The sequence below is a fragment of the Pinus tabuliformis genome, chromosome 8 (genome assembly GCF_031772625.1).
Source record: "Pinus tabuliformis cultivar Carrire ecotype Pingquan chromosome 8, CPIR1, whole genome shotgun sequence".
Lineage (NCBI taxonomy): Eukaryota > Viridiplantae > Streptophyta > Pinopsida > Pinales > Pinaceae > Pinus > Pinus tabuliformis.
The window spans coordinates 418,476,006-418,497,781 of record NC_142294.1 but is presented as its reverse complement, the minus strand read 5'-3'; positions in this window follow the sequence as shown (position 1 = coordinate 418,497,781).

Here is a 21,776-nt window from a genome sequence, read left to right as displayed (position 1 = left end):
TCATAAATTTCACAAGAGTCTACCGTCTGATTGCTGTTAGCTTTTAATTTTTTATTAGCATTTTAAGGTATAGTAGTTGTTCACGATTCCCGATGGATTATTGTATTTTACAATAAATTTTTTTTCAAATCTTGCTCTAAAAATAATATATTATACTGTTGTATAGGAGACGACTAGATAACAGCAGAGTTTTAGAAATTGGTACGAGAGAAACCCACTGTGATTCTGAAACCATGCAGCTTCGTAACTTGTAAGCTTTATTAATAATAAAATTGGCTAATTCTTAGTACTCAAAAAATGAGAATGATGTTAAAAAATCGGCTACAAAATATTGAGTATGAAAGACAAAATTTGTATGTTAAATAATTTTATTATCATTTTTTTAGTTTAAAAGGAAACGCGATTTAGTAAAAATATCTAAATACCCTTTAAAAAAATGGCCATGTAAACTCAAGGATTTTTAGCTTAAAAAGAAACGCGATTTAGTAAAAATATCTGAATACTCTTTAAAAAAATGGCCATGTCAACTGAAGGATATTTATAACTTGACGAGGATGGTAAAATGGCTTGTAAATCACATCCACAATCTTCGCAACAATGTTTTCAGTAAATGGTCCTACTTTGCAATTACAAATAAGCGCTAAGGTTTTCTTTTATGGTGCAGCGCAGTTTTTATGCCCAAAAGTTTTGACCACATAATGTTTCTGTGCCCCGTTATGCACTTTTCCTTTCATTAACCCGTTAATTCTTCGATTATAAGTACTTATAGAAGGATGAAAGATTATAGAACTTAGTTATGGACAAAAATACAATGGGAAACATACTCCGCAATGGGGATATATAACTGTGTGGAATTTGACTTCCTTACTCAATTTGGATCAATGGGATTTCATTACATGTTATACTTTTTTCTAGTTCCATGTATGAATGAAAAAGGAAAAATCCGAAGACAGGCCACAGTGGATGTTGTGTTTGGAACTGAGGGAGTTGAGTGGCATCGTGGATTTGAAAATGAACAAGGCATGTCCTAGTCCAGGATTAAACAGCCAATCATGCACATCCCATAAGATTTGAACACGAACTCCTACATAAATGGTATCGTTGCCCCTCAATTTCCAGGGCAATTGATTCACTTCCACCAGGATTGGAATTTCGATTTGAACTTTATATATATTAGTGTTTTATATATTTTTAATATTGAATTTATTGTTTTAATTATTTTTTTAATTTAATAAAAATTGTAATAATTGATTTTTTCTAACTTTGAAATATATTAATAATTATTATTATTAAAATTATATATTTAAAATTATATATATATATATATATATATATATATAATGTTTATAAATAGTATATAGAAAATAATATAATCAACCTAAATTATATTTTGGTAAGGGGTGGTTCAAAAAATATGTAATTGTTATATATTATGTTTTTTTTATATATATATATGAGGATCTAATAAAATCTTGATAATTCTATAAAAAAAAATATTTCAAATTTAAGATTACAATGTAAGATTTAACAATATTATTAAGATGTTGAAATGCTAAGAAAATTTAAAAGTTTAACTATATAGATTAATATTCAAAATCAAAGTTCAAATAAATATTAATGTAGATATGAGGATTTCAACATATTACAACTTCCTTAATTTGATATGCCTTTGTCTTTACTTCTTCTTCAAATAAATATTAATATAGATATGAGGATTTCAATATATAGCAACTTCCTTAATTTGATTACCCTTGTCTTTACTTGTTCTTCTTATTTTTCCATTCCAGTGCTTCCATCCTCTTCTAAGTCTTCACATCTTAGCTCAAACCTCTTCCTTAACCATTGCCCTTGTCTTTACTTGCTCTTCTTATTTTTTCATTGTGATGCTTCCATCCTCTTCTAAGTCTTCACATCTTAGCTCAAACTTCTTCCTTAACCATTTCCCTCGTCTTTACTTGCTCTTCTTATTTTTCCACGCCCAGTTCAAGATTGACTCCAAGGAAACTGCCAGGAAACTGCAAATTTGCGCTTCATGTTAGTGATTGATTTTTTTTTTCTTCAAACATTGTGGGTGTTGCTACGTTTTAATTTTTGATTTAATAAGTAATTTAATTTTTTATTTCACAAGGTATTTGTATGTGTAACTGCTCACAACTCTTTAAAACAAGGGTTTATCATTATGCAGAATATGGTTTCTTGGCCTTGAAATTGACATTCCACTGAAAGTTTCTTTTGGTTTTCAAAAATTTTCTGGGTTTTTAAACTTATTTTACAGCCAATAAATTTGTTGCCTTTGAAAATTACGATAAATATATGAAAATTTTCAACATAATTATTTATTGAATGGTAATTTTTTAATCAAAACTTTATTAGTGAAGGGTTCATTTATTATGAGAACATCACTCTTGAAGGGCAAAATTTTTAATATAACGTTTCTTGACGGCATAAGGACCCAAAACATCAAAAAAAAATTGTATGACGGGGAAAGAGAAATCCAAATTCCATTGTATGACGGGGAAAGAGAAATCCAAATTCCAACCCTGTATTGAGGTTCGCTTATAACATTCATGGCTTCAATAGAGAGTCCTCGCTTATAACATTCATGGCTTCAATAGAGAGTCGGAATACTTGGAGGGGAAGGTTTGTAATCTACCTCGCTTCTAACGACTACCCGATGTCGTTCTTTGCCTTATTTCAAATGTCTGGATGGAAATAGATTCAACCTCATTAAAAACTCACTGTCATCCCATATCCTGAAATAATTTTCCAGAATTTCAACCAAATTTACCAAAAAATCCTAGTAGAATTTCAACTATTTTCTACACAAATTAAATTCTATTTTCTACACAAATTTGTGAACACATTAGACTACTCTCATTTGAAATTTGAAATGTTGTGTTTTTTTTTTTTTTTTTTTTTCAGTAGGAAAAAATCGGCATAATATATATTGAAATATATGGATCGAGATTACATTTGTGACCACAGTCTATGGAATATATGAATACAACGCTCCGAATGGGCGCATATTGAGATGCGTGGGATATAACAGCAGCTAAGAGCTGTGAATCAAAATATAAAGAGAGCATCAGCTTGAGCTAATCAACCGTGGCAAAGACATAATTAGAGAGTCTGTTATGGAGATGCGTGAGATATAAACAGCTGCATGTAGCTAAGAATCAAAATAATAAAGCAAGCAGCAACATGTGCTATCAACCAAGGCAAAAACATATATAGAGAGCCTGATAGTAGAGAGTAAATGCCGATGTACAACCAGTTACAGCCATAGAGAAAAAAACATGTTCATGTAAAAACCATTGCTGGAATCGCCAGTCAGTTCTGAGTGGATAAAGATCCCATGATGATTGGGAGGATGGAGTTCAAAGGCAGGCTGGAGGCCTGAAAAATGCGCCGATTCCTCCATAACCATATATACCAGCATGTGAGGCAGAAGAGCGCTTGTCTGTCAGAACTTTGATCTGCCCACCATATAAAAGCATCCTGAATGGAAGAGAAGAGACTGAGAGGGAAACTATGGAGAAGCGAGAGTTCATGCCATATTGCTTGGGCAGCAGGGCATTGAAGAAACATGTGGAAATTGGTTTCATTGTCCTGGAGACAAAGAACACATCGACCAGGACCTCGCCAACCCTTTCTTTGTAAGACATCCCAGGAGAGATTCTTATCATAGAAGAGCAGCCATGTGAAAAGTATGACTTTAAGAGGGCAAGGGGCCTTCCAAAACTTGACTGGAAAAAAAGAGGAAAGGGGAGGGAGATCAGCAATGATGGAGGAGTAAATTTTCCGGACAGAGATGATATGGATGTTGGAGTCGGTGGACCAAATGAGGGAATCTTTTGTGCCATGTTGGAGAATCCCCTGATGGGAGAAATGTGAAGTGAAGGATAGCCAAAGGGCGTGGAGTGGGGGAGGGATTGCCAGCTGGAGGACGGATTTCCAAATCAGATTTAAAGACGACCAGGAGTCAATGAGGGTATTCCATGTGAATAGGCCTCTAGAATGGAAAAATGAGAGTAGGGGAGGGGGGATCATAGACTCCAGGTTGAAAAGAGTGGGGTCAATACCAATGAGAATGGAGGAGCCAGAGTAGAGAGTCCATTTGAGATGATTCCTGAAGAAAGGATGAATCTTTTTAAAACAGTTCCATATGGGGGAGCCACATCGAATGCCAAGAGTGGGTCGATGAAGCCAATGAGCCAAGGGGCGTCCTTTGAGATACTTCTGTTTTATCAAGAGACTCCATGGACTGTTGCCAAAAAAGCCTCTGTGTAAAGATTTGCATATGAGAGCCTTGCCAAAAAGATGCATATCGAGAAGGCCCCATCCACCCTTCTCCTTTGGGCGTGAGATGGATCCCAACTTAACCAAATGAAGTTTGTTGGGGGAGGATCGGCCGCTCCACAAGAAGGTAGCAGCGATGGATTTGAATTGTTTGATGACAGAGATAGGTAAGAGAAAGAGGTGACACCAATATACTGATAGCTGTGAGAGGACAGACTGAATCAAGATGTATCTTCCAGCAAGTGAGAGAAGACGCATTTCCCACCGTGAGATCTTGTGGAGGAAACGGTCCACCAGCCATGCCCAGTCCAGGAATTGATATCCCATAGCTTTGAGGCGGAAACCCAGATAAGTAAAGCCGTCCTTAATGAGGGCAAGATTGATTCCAAATCGATCTGCAATCCAGTGCGCCAAATCGGGGTCCGAGTTATTATGATATATCACAGATTTCCCACAATTTATTGAAAGACCAGTAGCAGCCTGGAATTTTTTGAAAAGCATGTAGATGAAAATCCAGGATGGCTTGCAGAGCATGGCGAAGAGGAGGATGTCGTCAACAAAAAAACTGTGGGAGAGGGAGATGTCTCTGCAAATTCGGATCGGCTTGCATCTACCATCTTCCACAGCAAGGTTGATGTGAGAGCTTAGGCAATTCATGACCAATATAAACAGGAGCGGGGAGAGAGGGCATCCCTGACGGAGCCCTCTCTCGGCATGGAAGAAAGATGTAGGAATCCCATTGATAATGACTGAAAACTGGACTGATTCCATGCATGCCATAATCCATTTGATAGCCTGGGGCCTCAAGCCGATTTTGGAGAGAAGAATGTTGAGAAAACTCCAATTGACACAGTCAAAGGCCTTTTTAAGGTCGATTTTGAGAGCGGCAGCGTTGATGTTCTTAGTGCAGATAGAGTGGATACACCCCTGTGCCATGGCCACCGCATCCATAATGAGCCGATCCTTGAGGAAGGCATGTTGTTCTCTTGATATAAAAGAATTTAAAACCTTCTTCAATCTGTCTGCGATTATTTTTGAAATGATCTTATAGAGAGAGTTGCATAATGAGATCGGTCTATAATCGCCAAATGATGAGGGACGATCGGACTTTGGGATTAGGGCAATAAAAGTGGCCGCAAGAGCGCTGTTGATGCTTCCAGAGAGACGAGACATATCAACCATACAAAGGAGATCTTTTTTGAAGAGCTCGTAAAAGTGTGAGAAAAATTCCACCGGCCAACCATCAGGGCCGGGGCTCTTGTCTTTGCTGAATGACTTTATGGAAGCAGAAAGTTCTTCCTCCGTGACAGTCCTGAAAAAAGCATCGTTGGCCTCGTCATCAAACATAGTCGGAAGATGTTCAACCGCCCAGAAGGAGTCGGTTATGTCAATTTGTTGTCTCGAGTATTGATGCCTGTAGAAGCGAGTGGCCTCCGCTGCGATTTCATGATGAGAGGAGAAACATTGACCTTGCTCGTTTTCTATCTTCCATATGGAGTTTTTGAGTCTACGTCCATTTGCAAAGGAGTGGAAGAAGCGGGAATTCCTGTCCCCATTTTTTAGCCAGGTGGCACGGCTTTTGAGCCGCCATGTGGCCTCTTCTTTTTGGAGTAGAGCGTGTTTTTTCCTTTCAAGAGAGCACAGAGCTGTGGCCTTTGCAACAGATCTTCCACTGTTGGGAATGGAGGAGACGATCTCATCTATTTCTGAGTTGACGGCAATGAGTTCTTGTGAGTCCTTAATCTTCTGTGAATGCTGCCATGCTTTTGTTTTATCTCTGAGAAGATTGACCTTATCCCGAAAAGTTAGGAGGAAGGCGTCTTGTGAATTGATTATATCCTCCCAGCATTTCTTTATATATTCATTGAAAGAAACGTCCTGGAGGTGAATGGAATTAAATTTAAACGAGTACCCCATTCGACGCTCCGCCTGAGCCCATTCGAGGAGGATGGGCTTATGATCGGAAGTGAGCTCCCCGCCAGTTTTAGCATGAGGCATTCCCAATCTCAAATACATTTGAAATGCTGTTGAAATTATTTGTGAATCTCCGATACTCATCGAAGCGTTCATTCCAGGTTCGCGGAAAGTTTTTTACAGACTCCAAAGAATGACACTAACCAGAACAGTCTGAATACTTAGAGAGGGAGTCTTGTAATCTTCCTGCCTTAGAATGAAACCCAGATGTTGTTCCTTGCCCTATCTCAAAGACATTTGAATTTATGTTAAAAATCTCCAGGTTCGTTAAATTACTGACTCCAAATAATGATCGTCATCCAAGCCTTCATGGTTTTGCAAACTAGGTTTGCCCAAAGCATTTTTCATTAGCCCTAGGATGTTTTTGGATAAAACCTGGACTGAAACCTTTTCCTGAATTTCGATGCCGACAGTTCTATGATGTTGCTGACCTTCTAATAGCTCAATGGCATCTACCAGCAAATAGAGAGATCCACCCATACTGTTCTCCTGGCTTGCAATCTTTGATTGTATAAACCGAGGCTTCTTATGCTTGAATTCCCCTGACCTCTATCTTCACTACGAGATATGTGAGAATTTCTATTATAAATCCGAGAATTCATACCAGATTGTAGCAATTTCCGGGAGCTCATCTGCTATAAAACATGCAAAATGAAATGGGTAATTAAGAAATTGGATTATTCTGATAAAAAACGTGTTATACATTGAATGTGAGACTGAAACTCAGAGAAATTTTCGTTTACCTTAAGGTACTTGGACGACGCCCTGACATAGGTAGAATGCTGAATCCTAGTGGAATGGATTTTTTCCTGCCCTTGATATTCATTTGTAGCTTCATATTTGCTTGGGACTCAGAATTCTGTGCAGGAGAAGAATCTTGGCCTCCCACACAAGCCCTAAAACAATTTGGGAACTTAGCAGAAATATCATCCATTGTTGGAGAAGAAAGAGCAATACTGATATTATGATCGAGTTGGGGAATAGATGTGTTCTGCAGAGATGTTAAAGAAGAGTATCCTTGATTGTTCTTCTAAATGGTGTAAATCTACAGCGAGCCCTCTCACCATTGCTTCTTATAGAAGCAGGACCCTCTTCACTAATCAACGAAGGCTTCTTTTCTTTCCCAGCTTGAAAACTGATGTGAGTGTGAAGCATATTTGGGAATGAACTGATGGCTATGGCGTCCCAGTTTGTTATATCATTTTATCGAAGACAAAATCTTCAAATCAACTGACACACAAATTTGCAATCCCTTTTTCACTGGTCATCACATCACTAGCTCATATATGCACAGGCTTCTTATATAAATAATAATATATAAGAAAATAAAGCATTCAGTCTAAACACTGCCAACAGAGATCCAAAGCTACACAAATGACAAATATGGCCACACATGAGCATCAAAATACATGTGCAAAAGCCTGACAATATGCTTTTCAATTAGTCTAAAAACACTCCTCCGTATAAAAACGGAATTCTTGTGGAACTATAAGAATAGAGATAGCTTTGGCTAGAAGAATATTTCTTGAATTGCATACCTGCCACACAGATAGATAGGATTAGTATCTTAATGTCCAGCAAATGACCAGAAATAGGCCAATGGGCCTGCTCACATAAGGATACATAATGGGAGTGCAAGGCCACTCATATAAAATCAAAAAATGAAAACCCTCATATATTATGTTTTTTTTTCTCTCCTGTCATAAGTTTCTGAAATTCTCATCTAAAACCAGACTAAAACAAACTAATAACCTCTCTCATCATTGAAATTTAACAATATTTTCCTTCCTGATAGGAATGCATATAACACAAGTTTTAAACATACTTTGGATTACACTGGTAATGGTAGGTGCAGCTTAGAGATAAGCTAATCAAATCTTTCCGGAAATTTTGTTTCTCATCGGTACTCTTGATTGTTCAAAATATCACCAACAAATATCGTGGTATCTGATACAAAAGAAAAATGGACTAGATGTAACTTCATTTTCTTGCTAAGTTGTCTATTCTTCCTTGTTAATCTGCCTTGTACTGCTACAGATTTGTCATACTGCTAATACTTAAAGCAAATAAAGTATACTGAATCTTGATTACAAATAGAACCACAGGGACATGTATAAATGATGAATTACTAAAATTCAACTATCAAATTCATAGTTATTCATACAAATTGTACAAGTGGATACAGCTAATAAGATTTTAAGATAAGTTAGAAATATCATTATAATGGATTTCTGAGCAAAACCACAAGATTTAAAGGTTAACCAAAAAATCATTGAATAAATTTATGAATATGTCAATCCTAAGTTGCTGCTGTCAAAATTTGAATTGAGTTGATATGTGAGGGTCTAAGATCCAAGGGTTTTCATGAACCAAAATTTCCGAGGGGTAAAGAATCAGAGAATGTAGAGGTCAATGGCAAAGCAAAACCTGTTCACAATGATTAGAGAATGTGAAAAATCTGCGGATGCAAGCCAATTAAGTTGTATCCCTGAAAAATATCAAAGCTTGAGTATAAGTGATGAAACAACATGATATAATCCAAAATGGTTGATAATATAGAACTACGTTCCTTGAGTTGAACAGATAGAACGAGATATTCTCCAAAACGTTTCATAAGATGGAATATTTTATGATGTGGATCATATTACATCTTGAAATTATTATCTTGTAAGTGGCAACAACCCCATTATGTAAGACAGATTCCGGGAAAATTTGATGACCCAAAGGAAGCCTCAAACTAGCATTTCAAAACTAAACCTAACCAAGCTTGGTGGTTTTAATCATGCAGATTGGAGTCTGTCTTGAATCATAAGAAAATTTTCCCAAAGGAAGCCTCAGACTAGCATTTCAAAACTAAACCTAACCATGCTTGGTGGTTTTAACATGCAGATTGGAGTCTGTCTTGAATCATAATAAGGCTAGGATATTTACGTGAATTTCATCTTATACAAGTTAAAGAAGTTTTCAACTTTCCAATATGTGTGTAAATTGCAGATTTGATTTTCAGCCATTTACTTTCTTCCTATATTGTAATTTCCAGCTATACATGTCTTGTTCATTTGAAAAGAGGTCAGCACTTATGTTAAGCGATTTACTATCCTAGTTTAAGAAGTTAAGGGTTGTTGTACTTCTGCATTTACTAAATTTCCAGATTTTGTCTATTCATATTGAGATTGCCCTAGAGGGCTGAAACCTATCAAGAACACCTTGGAATCTTTTCTTTTGGATGGCCTAGAAGATTGGGATGTTAAGAATTGAAATATCTTCCACTATTATCACTATTTTCTTTTGTATAGCATAACAGCCCTAAAGCTAAATATTCACACATTTAAGATTCAGGAATCCTCTTGTTAAGTGGTGATGAATTTTTTTTGGATTAACATCATTTTTGCTTCAAAAATTTCCGTAGGGCATTAGAGCTTTTGTGGCTGAGATCACTGTAGCTGTGATGCCTGTGATGCCTAGGATAACTTGTAATAAATGGCTGAATTTTTTACCTTAGAGACCATATTTTTTCACCTGTGATAAGTGGAGGATCTTCTTCATATTGCATATTTTCCAGAGTGGGTATGGTTTTAGCCTCTTGCTTGTCCTCTGACATCGTTTCTAGTTTTGGATGGTATGTGGATAGTGGAGCTCGAAGACATATGACATATGATAGGGTTATTATTCAACAGATTTGAAAGGCATGAAAGGCAAGAGGGAAGCATGAGTGTGAATGATGTAAATTATCCGGTGAGAGTTGACTCCATTACTTTTTGAATACCTTCGAGTGATGCTCTTGCATTCAGTGTTACTCTATTTGTCCATTGCTTGAAGAAGAATATTCATTTAATCTCATATTCATTCAATCTCTTGTATGACGGATGTACTAAAACCAACAAAGTTCATTTATTAAATATCCAACGTAAAAGGGAAATTATGTTAAAATCCATGTTGCTAGGAAATGTCAGTTCGGGGTCGTGTACGTCATTTTTTGAAACAAAGTGGGTGGGTTTCTCTGAGTATATTATAATTTACATATATAATATATAAATATTATATTTTATAAATTATAATATATATGAATTGGTGTATTTTTCAACTTTAAACAAGAAAACTAAAATATTTATGATTTAAACTTTAAATATTTAAACATTCTCATCATTGAACATTCAACATTCACAATGAAATTTCAAAAGTTCTAGTTTGATATCAAGTGCAAATTGGAGTTTACATATTAATAAGAATCATGATATATGTCCATTGTCATATTACATTCAAATTTGCTTTAAGGCATTTCCAAACAAAAACTAGGAAATTTTAAAATACTAAAATAAAAATAGCTAATAGTGAACAATGGCTTCCTCAAGCCATGCCATCAACATCACTCAGTTCTTTAGTTAGCATACTCTTCAGGTAGGAATCACTCTCATCTTGAGGTTCTTGCTCATCCATTGCAATTGGAGGTAGCTCAATAAGGCCATTTGGTTGTATCTCCTTGTCCACACACATAACATCATATGTGTATTGGTCCCATCTCTTGAAAGGACCCTCCTTGTACCCAAGGTCTTTTCGAAATATGAGACAAAGTGTGTTATGAATGTACACTAAGTTCTCTGCCTTCTTTGAGGCCAACTTATTTCTCATTACTGAATGGCTAAAGGCATAAGTACTCAAATTCATCTCACAAGATGAAGAACTAGCTACCTGGAATATTAGGGGAAGCCCATTAAATTAATTAAAATTTTAAAAATAAAAACTAAAATGAACACCAAAGAACCCTAAAGAACCTGATTTTGGGGTTCCAAGTACCCATCATCATGGTTCTCCGTACTCGTCAAAACAAAAGAACCCAAATTTTTTAACGGAGAACCTGGTTCTTCATAGAAGAACCTGATTCTTATGGGTTCTTCTTGGAAGCACCCTTCCCTAAATCCGATACTTGGGGACGAGAACCCGAGACGGGTTGGAGAACCCCACCCTCGAGTTCGAGAACCCGTGCAACATAGGTTAAAATCCATATATGGCCACTAATAAATAATATTCAATAGTAATAAGAGATTATGGTTTACAATGATGAATGGACTTAGTATCTATAGGTCTCAATGTGACCTTTCACATGAAGCCATGTCTTTATTTATTTACTTTCCAAGAGAAAAGATCAGTGAATTTTATCAAATTTATCAAAATTACAGTTTTAGATACTAAGGAATATTCTAGACCAACTCATGACACCAAATACCAAAGGATTTAAATAATCTTCCCTAGATGTTTGCATTGTTTGAATATATGCCAACATGAATAGAACTTGCTCATCTGCATATTGTTTCAAAACCTTTTGTTGCTTTTAGCACTAGCTTGTATTCTTTATATTAAAACTTCTAGATATTTTCAGTTCTAGTATTCCTCAAAAAATATAATAGTTTCAAGAATCTGTAACAAACAAAGTTTGTAAACAATTTGATACCAATGTAACGAACAAAGTTCGTATACGCAGTAATAATTTTCAGAATACTTCGAAGACAAAGACATTCATTGTAGGACGAGTAATTGTATATTGAATATTATATAAAGAATTGTTGAGATGAGATGATTACAATGAGGGTGAGGGCATTCTTACCGAAGCAGATACATTTCCACCAATGGTCATATCCTTAGGGACATACCTCTTCATTAACTAGTTACTAGTTTTGATTTATTATTATTGCTTATGTTATTTGTATTATTTTATATATATTTTATTCATAACATTGTTTTCATCTTCAAAAAGGTTTTTCCTCAAAGCTTATTGATGAAAAGACTTGATCTCTTTTCTCTTTTCGAATATCTTCTTGTCTCGAAACTATCATCTTCATTGATACAAAACTATATGATCTTCTTATTGATAAACAAAATTGTTGAACTGAGAATGAATCTGACCATCCTAAATTAATCCTCCGTGGAATATTCTAGTTACTAGATATTTCAGATGAATTTAAATCACAAGATTGAATTACGCTGACATTAGTAGTCTTCGGAACATATGCTTGTTGTTTTTGTTCTAAGTGATACATATTTGTACACTGATGGAGATGTTTCCTCTTGTGATTCAAGTGTTGACAAAGAATTCTTCTGATTTGATTTCCCTTAAACATGTTTGTGACAATTTCTTGACTTACTTGAGGTGTCTGATTTCTTTTAGGTACAGAAGTCACTTGGTTAATTATTGGATCTTTACTTGAAATCTTTGTTGTTTGAACTGCAACTTTTGAGTACGAATTCACTTCAACTGATTTATCTTTTTCTTGAATTATAATATTGACTGGATCAGTATTCGTTCATTTTTCTTCAAACTGAACTGTTTCCTCAAAAGACTTCGATGCTTCTTTGTGAATAAGTTGTTCTAACTTATCTTGTAGTGACTCCTTATCATTCTTAAGCTTTTTTATTTGTGTAAGTAGGTTTTGATTATGATTCTTTAGACGTGAAAGTTCTTTGTTTTCTGAATTGTTAACTTTACTCTTAGTGTCTTTCTCATCTTTTAAATTTTTGATTTGTTGTAATAACCTTTGATTAAGGGTTTTTAAGCACAAATTGTCTTCTTCCTTCTCTGATAGATCCTCATTCAGTTTCTTCTCAGAACTTTCATTTTCTTATTTTAATTTTTGCTTCTTGACTTTGGACTTCTTGATTTGTTCAAGTAATTTTTTATTATGGTCCCTTAGGCGCAAAATTTCCTCATCCTTTTCTTGTGATTTATTGTAAAACATGTCTTCGAGATCTTTATATATATTTTTTTCTGATGCATTGTTTTTTGTTCAAGCCTTGCAAATTCTTCCTCTAATCTTTTCATTTGTGTCCTTGTATTACCTTGATGTTCTTCGGTACTAAATAATCTTCCACATGTTGGACAACATAATTTGCAATTTTTTTGAATATATAATATATATATCCAATTTTGTTGAAAAAAAATGGACATTTAGTCCAAAATGTCGACTTGTTAGTTGAACTCATCTTTCCTTATAACTTCGTACTTAAACTACATAAGAAAAAATCCTTAGAATTGAATTTTTTCCTTAGTATCCCTTGTTTTCACCACTAAATTTTTTTCCCTTTTTTAATATACCATATAATTTTTTGCATTTTTTTTCCTCCCAACTTTATATATATATATATATATATATATATATATATATATATATATATAAGTTTTAAGAGTATATGACTTTATCACATTTTTACTTTATAGACTTCTAAAATCTCTCCAAGAAATAAATTATTTAATCCTAATTAATCCTTATCACATAAAGAATATTAAATGTTATGTCTGGTTGTGTCGAATCACCTCACAGATTTGAAGAGGTATATCATATCACCTCACAGACTTGATTAAGTATTATGTATCACTTCACAGGTCTGGTAGAAATATGTTGTGTTGGAAATTTAAGAACCTTTGATGCGGGTACATAGAACTGAATTTATCCTAGCAATTTCCACTGACAGATGGATGAATCAAGGTACAACAAAGTGGTAGTGTAGGGATTTTTTGAATCAATTTGTATGGTGGCTACAACGAAGTAACTGTGAATGGAAGTGGCATCATACAGTGTCAAGGGTGGTGGTGAGACTACGATGGGTGGCTGGAGCAGAGCAGTGATCGAGATTGTAGTATGGTTGGTGGCTCGAGCAGTATGCTGGTGATCGTGGCTCCTGCAAGGCAAATGGAAGGGTGACTGCGAATGGACTGCTACGGTTGGTGGCTCGCAAAGGCAACGTCAGCATCCTAGGTGGTGATAGTTTGTGTGGCTCGTCGGTTGTGGCGGTCTTCTGAGTATGGCGGTTCACTGATCTGTACTTATACTGGAACACAAAAAATACAGATATAAACATAAACACATAGATGCAGCAGAAATAAAACTTCATTTCACTAATATCAAAGAAATTTAATATGCTTACATACATAATGGAAATAAACTAGCTCGAGTGATGGTATCTTATCTCTATGAAGAGATGTGGTGGTTACATGCCTCTGAACTATGTTACAATGAGGCTCAAGGGCGTTTTTATTATTGAACAATAAGAGAAAATCCTAAAAGACCAAAACCCTAACCCCAGGAGATGGAACGCTAAGAGTTTGTGGCCCTGTTGGGATTAGTTGGGTAGCCAACATCCCGGGGTTGTAACTTGGTCATATTATCTCTGTTTAGCATGTATGATACCTCATTGGAAAGATCTCTTCGAGTAATACAATATTTGTAGTGGGCCTTTTGTTGCTTTGGACCTCAAAAAAATGTTGTTTAGGGGGTCAAAACTGCTCCGGAAGTTCAGGACTCGAAAAACTGCTAAAAATAGTAAATGCTACTAGAAACAAGGAAACTGATGAAACCGACTAGACTTGCCACCAATATCCACCTGGATCAGTCCTCCCCCCTTAGGAAGAAATGGTATCCATTGCATGCAGAGCCTCCATGAGGTGAGCAAATTTTTGTTGAACCCAGTGCTTAGTGAACCACTTGCCCTAGTGAAGGCATTAGCCTGCTTTGACAACTCAATATAGTTGTATCCTCTGTTGGCGAGTGTTCTTGATTTTTGTGTCCATGATCTTGTCAGTTGTGGCTTGTTCGATGCAGCTTGGGTTGAGCTCTGTGGGTGCCAGCTGCTCAACAACATTGGATGTCTCCAACAATGGGGGAAAGTATGGGCGTTGTCGGTCCACATTGAATACTGGATGTGGGCCAAGGAATGGTGGAATACTTAGCTCGAAGGCATTGTCCTCCATAACCTTGGTGATGTTGTATGGCTCATATCGGAGCAGACGAAGCTTGCGGTGGGACCCAGCAAGGTGCTCTTTCTGCAAATGTAACCAAACTTTCTCACCTACCTAGAACTTGTGTGGCACCTGATGTTGATCCAATATGTCATGGACCTACTGGAGGATGTGTTGAATGCGCTCAATGAAGCTGATAGCCCTATCAGCTTCGGACTGGACATGAGCTGAATCTGTATGAGTAGCTGGAAATGGTATGGCCACATTAATGGGACATAATGGTTTGAACCCCAACCCCACCTAAAAGGGGTTGTGTCCAGTTGAGCTATGGAGAGCTCTGTTGTAGTTGTGTTGGACATAGGGGAGGCTTTCATCTCATGTGCGTGGATGCTTCGAGATGTACATGCGCAGAATGTGCATGATCATCTTGTTGACGACCTCTGTTTGGACATCAGTTTGGGGGTGGAAGGTCGTGTACTTAGTGAGATTGGTATCCAGCATCGACCGGAGGCTTGACCAAAATGTACTCAGAAACTTGTTCTCCTAATCTGAGATAATGCACTGTGGGATCCCAAAGTGTACCCACACTCATTCAAAGAAGAGCTTAGCAGTGGCTTCTGCGGTGATACTTTTCTTGCAAACTGCCGAAATGGCCATCTTGGAGAATTTGTCAACGACCACGAAAATGGAGTCGTTTCCATATTTAGTAGAAGGGAGGCCCGACATGTAATCCATGGAGATGGATTCCCAAGGCCTACTAGGAGTAGACATAAGAGTATATAGGCCTTGCTTCTTTATTTTCAGTTTGGCAATGGCGTAGACAGTACCGGATCTAATGTATTTCCCAACACCTTGTTGAAGTTGCAGCCAATAAAAATACTTCTACAGCACTACCACTATTTTCTCTACTCCGAAATGTCCAGCAACCTGATCGCAGTGCGCCTCCCAAATTATCTTGGCATGCTCGCTTGAAGGAAAACATAGGTGTCCCAGGTGACATATCAATGTGCCCTGGAGGTGAAAATTTGTAACTTGTTTGCCTTCCAGGAGCATATGGTATGTGTTGCCGAATTCTGGATCGCTCTTGTACATATGCGTCCACCCTGAAGTCTCGTGTCCACAAGAGTCGAGCGCAAGTCAACACCACAACTGATGGTCGACTGAGACAGTCTGCAACATTATTGGTGTTGCCCTTCTTGTACTTGATGTTCAAATGGAACTGTTGCATATATGTGGACCATTTTTTATGGTGATCGTTCTGCAACTTTCCTTGTGTCTGTATGAACTGCAGGGGTCGATGGTCTGTGTGGATGATTGTTTCCTTCCCCATAATGTAATGTTTCCATTGTCGGCAGGCCTACACAATGGAATACATCTCTTTGTCATAAGTAAGATATTTTCAGACTGTATCTGAAAGTTTCTCACTGTGATATGCCACCAGATGCCCTTGCTGGGAAAAAACTGCACCAATAGCATAGTCAGAGGTGTTTGTCTCAATTTCAAATGGTTGTTGCAGGTCTAGTTATGTGAGCACTGGTGCAAAGCAGAGGCGATGCTTCAACTTGACAAATGCCTTCGATTGGGATTCAGACCAAAAGAACTTTGCTTTCGCTCCGCCCTTGGTCACTTGACTCAAAGGCCAAGTGATTTGAGAGAATCCCAACATGAACCTATGATAGAAATTGGCAAGACCCAAAAAATTACGAAGCTCTGTTAGAGTGGATGGGGTTGGCCAATCCCAAATAACTTGTATCTTCGTTGCATCCACATGCATGCCCCGCTCATCAATGATGTACCCCATATATTGAACTTGGGTCATACCAAAAGTGCATTTATCCAAATTGGCACACAATTTGTGTTATCGCAGGGTTTGGAGGATCGATAAGATATGGAGTATGTGTTCTTCCCAACTCCAACTGAATATCACAATGTCATCTAGATACACTACCACGAACAAGTTGGTAAAAGGTCGCAAGATATCGTCCATCAACCGCATGAAGGTTGTGGGGGCATTAGTCAACCCGAAAGGCATGACCAACCATTCGAAAAGGCCCTCCTTGGATTTGAAGGCAGTCTTCCACACATCATAGGGTTCAATTTGTACCTAGTGATAACTGGACTTCAAGTCAATCGTGTTGAAATATTTGGCCCCCTTGAGCTAGTCTAGAAGGTCATCAATCTGTGGGATTGGATACATATTCTAAACAATGATCTTATTCAATGCCCAATAGTCAACACAGAGTCTCCAGATGTCATCTATCTTTTGTACCAACAGAATCGGGATCCCATGACGTGATGAACTTGGCCTAATGTGCCCTTTCTGCAATAGCTCCTGAATCTGCCTCTTAATTTCATTGTTCTCCAAAACAGAGCATTGATAGATCATTCCTTTGGGTAGCAGCGCGCTCGAGGACAGATTGATGAAGTGCTTGACTTGACAGTGTAGGAGTACCCCTGTGGGTGAGGTAAAGATGTCCTTGTACTCTTCTATGACCTTGTCCATATGTTGTTGTCGTGTGGAGGAGCCTTGTCTGGAGGCTGTGGATGTGGCCACATTCTTTTTCTTGCCCTGAGGGTGAATCATAAGGAAGAAAAATTCCTCAGTCAAGGAAATGCTCTTATTGTATTACTTCACAGACATCAAAGAGAAGGCAGTAGGTGGTGTTACCTCCGGTATCTTGTTTAACTTATTGCCCAAAGAGATAATGACAGTGCGAGGCCTAGACTCATGCAAGGCATGACGCTTCCACAAGTATGGTTGGCCTAATAATACATCACAAACTTCAAGAGGAGCAACATCACACAGTACCTCATTTGTGAAGGGCTTGATGTTGTAGGGAAGGAAATAGTGTTAGTTAATGCTGAGATCTTGACCCTGGTGAAGCCACCCGATGGTGTATGGCTACAGGTGTGGTGTGGTCGGTAGGCCCAACCGTTTCATGACCTCTATTGAAATGAGGTTCTTTGGCTTCTGTTGTGGATAATGAATTGCAGCGAAGAACCCTTCGCCCACATTTGTGAGTGGAAGAGTCACTCCCCCTCCTCTAGATCTTCGAGCTTAATCTTTTGCATCTTGGTGGTGGTGACGATGGCACTAGGCTCTGCATGAATAATTTTCTTCCCTTTATCATTCCCCTTGTCGATTTCTAACTCAGAGTTGGAACATGCATCTGATTTGAAAGCCTTCAGCTCAGACACCAGCAACAGTGACTGCTTGGCTCGACACTCACTTGTGTTGTGACTAGGGCTCTTATGGAACTCACATCATTTCCCTGTGGCATTCTTTGTCTTCATGGTGTTGTTTTTTGCTTGCAGCTTCGACGGGTTGTCTTGGGTTGCGCCACCTTGGTTTTGTCCTTTGTTCAGCAATTTGGGGGTGCCTTTCCCTTGCTTCAGATTCGCAAATCCAAAGTCTCGCTTCTTCTGTTTAAATTTCTACTCGATCTTGGTAGCATAGTGATAGGCGGCGCCAAGCGAAGAGATGTCCAGGGACTCCATCTCATCCTGGATGTATTTGTGTAGACAATCGTGATACTTGAGTACCAAATATCACTCAGAATCCTTGAACCCAGCTTTGTGTGAAGGGCATGAAAAACATTTGTGAACTTCATAACATCTTGGTCCCTTCCTTGCCGCAGTGTGGTCCACTTTATGTATTTATCTTCATAGCTCCCGACAGGGTAATATTGTTCCTTGATGGCATCTCGGAAAGAATTCCAAGAGGGTGCGACTGAAAATAGTGAGGATTATCTCTCATCCTTTTGTTCATAGTAGGCTTCCCACCAGTCCTTGACATGGGGGGCGGACTTGAGGAGTGAAAAAGTAATATTTTCCCAATTGGAAAATTCATGAACCAAAAAATATCCTTCCAACATATTTAACCATCTATCTACGACGTCTACATCTGTCTGGCCTTCAAATATGGGAATATCAAAGTTAACTTGTACCTTAAAAGGAGTGGCGCCTCTAGAGTGGTTGTTGGATGAAGGTGTGTCGCATGTGGGTAGCCACCGAAGGATCTGAGAAAAGTTATCCATCATCGCATTTCTATGTTGCTCGAGGGCTTCTTTGAGTAATATTTTGAAAGGATCTTCAAGCACAACACCTACGCACAGTTTTGGAAGCAAAATTCCACCACTCAACATAGGCTCATGTCAGCATTTGACATAGAAAAGGGGAGAATGCAGATGGCATTCTTGTAAGAACGGGTCCCCATGGGAGGTCATCGGGATTTGCCAAGCTATTCTTGCAAAGATTCAACCGGTTCGAGCCCTAATTCCTTATACCCTGACCTCATTGTGGACATGCAAAGAAAAACAAAGAAAGAGCAGACCGCTTTGATACCATTGATCCGAACTTATGCAAGAACACAACAAAATACAGATATAAACATAAACACAGAGATGCAACAGAAATAAAACTTCATTTCATTAATATCATAGAACTGAAATATGCTTACATATAGAACGGAAATAAACTAGCTTGACCGATGGTAGATTATCTCTGAGAAGATATGTGGCAGCAACATGACTCTGAACTGTGTTACAATGAGGCTCAAGGGAATTTTTATTATTGAACAACAAGAGAAAACCCTAAACAACCAAAACCCTAACCCCAAGAGATGGAATGCTAAGAGTTTGTGAGCCCCGTTGGGGTTAGTTGGGCAGCTAACTTCACGGGGTTGTAACTTGGTCATATTATCTTCATTTGGCGTGTACAATACTTCGTTGGAAATATATCTCCAAGTACTATAGGATTTATGGCAAGCCCTTTCCTATGGCTACGAGTCCGTTGCGGACCTCAAAAAAATGTTTTTTAGGGGGTCAAAACTGCTCTGAAAGTTCAGGGCCCGAAAAACTACTAAAAATAGTAAATGCTGCTAGAAACAAGGAAACCGATGAAACCGACTGGAGGTCTAGATTGAATAGGCAGGTGGCCACCAATATCCACGAATATCATTGACGGTCGCAAGTGCTTTAACAACAACAAGGTTAACGAATTTTGCGACCAAAGACTAGATCATACTTGCTATGTGCAATGGTTGAGCGGCCAGAGGATCTAGCAACTCCGATACCATTGTAACGAACAAAGTTTGTAAACGCTCTGATACCAATGTAATGAACAAAGTTCGTATACGCAATAATAATCTTCAGAATACTTCAAAGACAAAGACAAGCATTATAGGACAAGTAATTGTATATTGAATATTATATAAAGAATTATTGAAATGAGATGATTACAGTGAGGGTGAGGGTCTGCTTATATACCTAGGCAGATACCTCTTCACCAACAATCGTGTCCTTAGGGACATACCTCTTCATTAACTAATTACTAGTTAATTAATCATTATTTATTATTATTATTGTTTACATTATTTGTATTATTTTATATATGTTTTATTCATAACGAGATCATTGTTGCATGAACTCTGATAAAGTGAAGAAATTAAAGAAATTAAACCATGATTCATGAAAATTAGAAGAATCTTATCCTTAAGTGGATTCAAGGACTTCCCAAGTGCCCTCTTGCAATTCCAATCCTTTTATAGAAAGAATTTATGTTTTTTTTTGTTTTTGTTTGTATAGACATGAGCAAAGAACGATGAGAAGGTTGATTGCATATTCTTGATCTTAAGAAATAATGGTTGTTTGGTGAATTTCCTCAAGGTGAAGTCACCCTTCATCCATAGAATGACCAAAAATGAGTTTCCAAGACAATTCTTGGTTTGTTATATCATTTTATTGAATCCGTGATTTTTTGTGACTGGTGAATGGAGATGACCAACTAGTTTGACACTAACTAGCAAGTTTGATCCCAATGAACTCGGCCTTTGTACTTGTGAACATGGGTCTATACCAAAATACTAAATTGTGGTACCTTTTAGTGAGTATTGCTAAGTCTAGTTGTTGGGCATTGGGCCATGATCTAAGCAGATTGTGATGTATTTGTTCTTTTCATCCACTTGGGTCTGGATATCAAATTTTCTTACTAATCGCACAAGGAAGTGGAAGAGTGCAAGGAGGCTAAAGAGGTGCTATATCGATACTTCATTTCTACTTTTATGGATAATTTGTTGTTTCAATGTTAGAAATCCAATTCATGTTCATTTACTTATTGTTGAATCCCAAGTAGGGTTACCGCATGTTAGGAGGCAAGATTCAAATCTCCCCATTTTCTCTATGAAGTTTTTAAAGTTATCGTTATATTTTTGTATCTTAGAAGGATGAATTTAATATCTTCTATACATCTAATGTTGTGAAACTTCGCTTTTCGCAAGACCATTATGGGCTTGAATGTTGTTGGGTTTGATCTTATTCATGGAACAAAGACTCTTGACCTCATCAAGGAGATTGGTTTACCCACTAACAAAATCTTGTTTGCAAGAATAGTTGATGACCTAAATATTTTGGATTTCGTTGCTTCATTAATGAAGTACAAGAGAGAATAAGTGCAAGTGTTAAAAGATTTTACATTCTATAGAATTTAAGAATAAAAAATATAATATGTAAACAATAGTGGTACAAGTTTGAGGATTCTTATTCATTATATAGAATTGAGAGTTGAATGCGAGGAAGGAAAATAAAGAGGGATAGTTCTGGTTATTGTGTGGATGGTTATTTTTGGTATTTTAATTTTTTTTTTAATTTAAATTTTTATCTTATGGTTATAAATGAAAGATGATGGCATATTTTAGTTGTTTCATTTACATCAACAATAGATGGAATTTCAAATATTAACTACCTTATATCTCTAAATCCATGTTTATATTTTCACA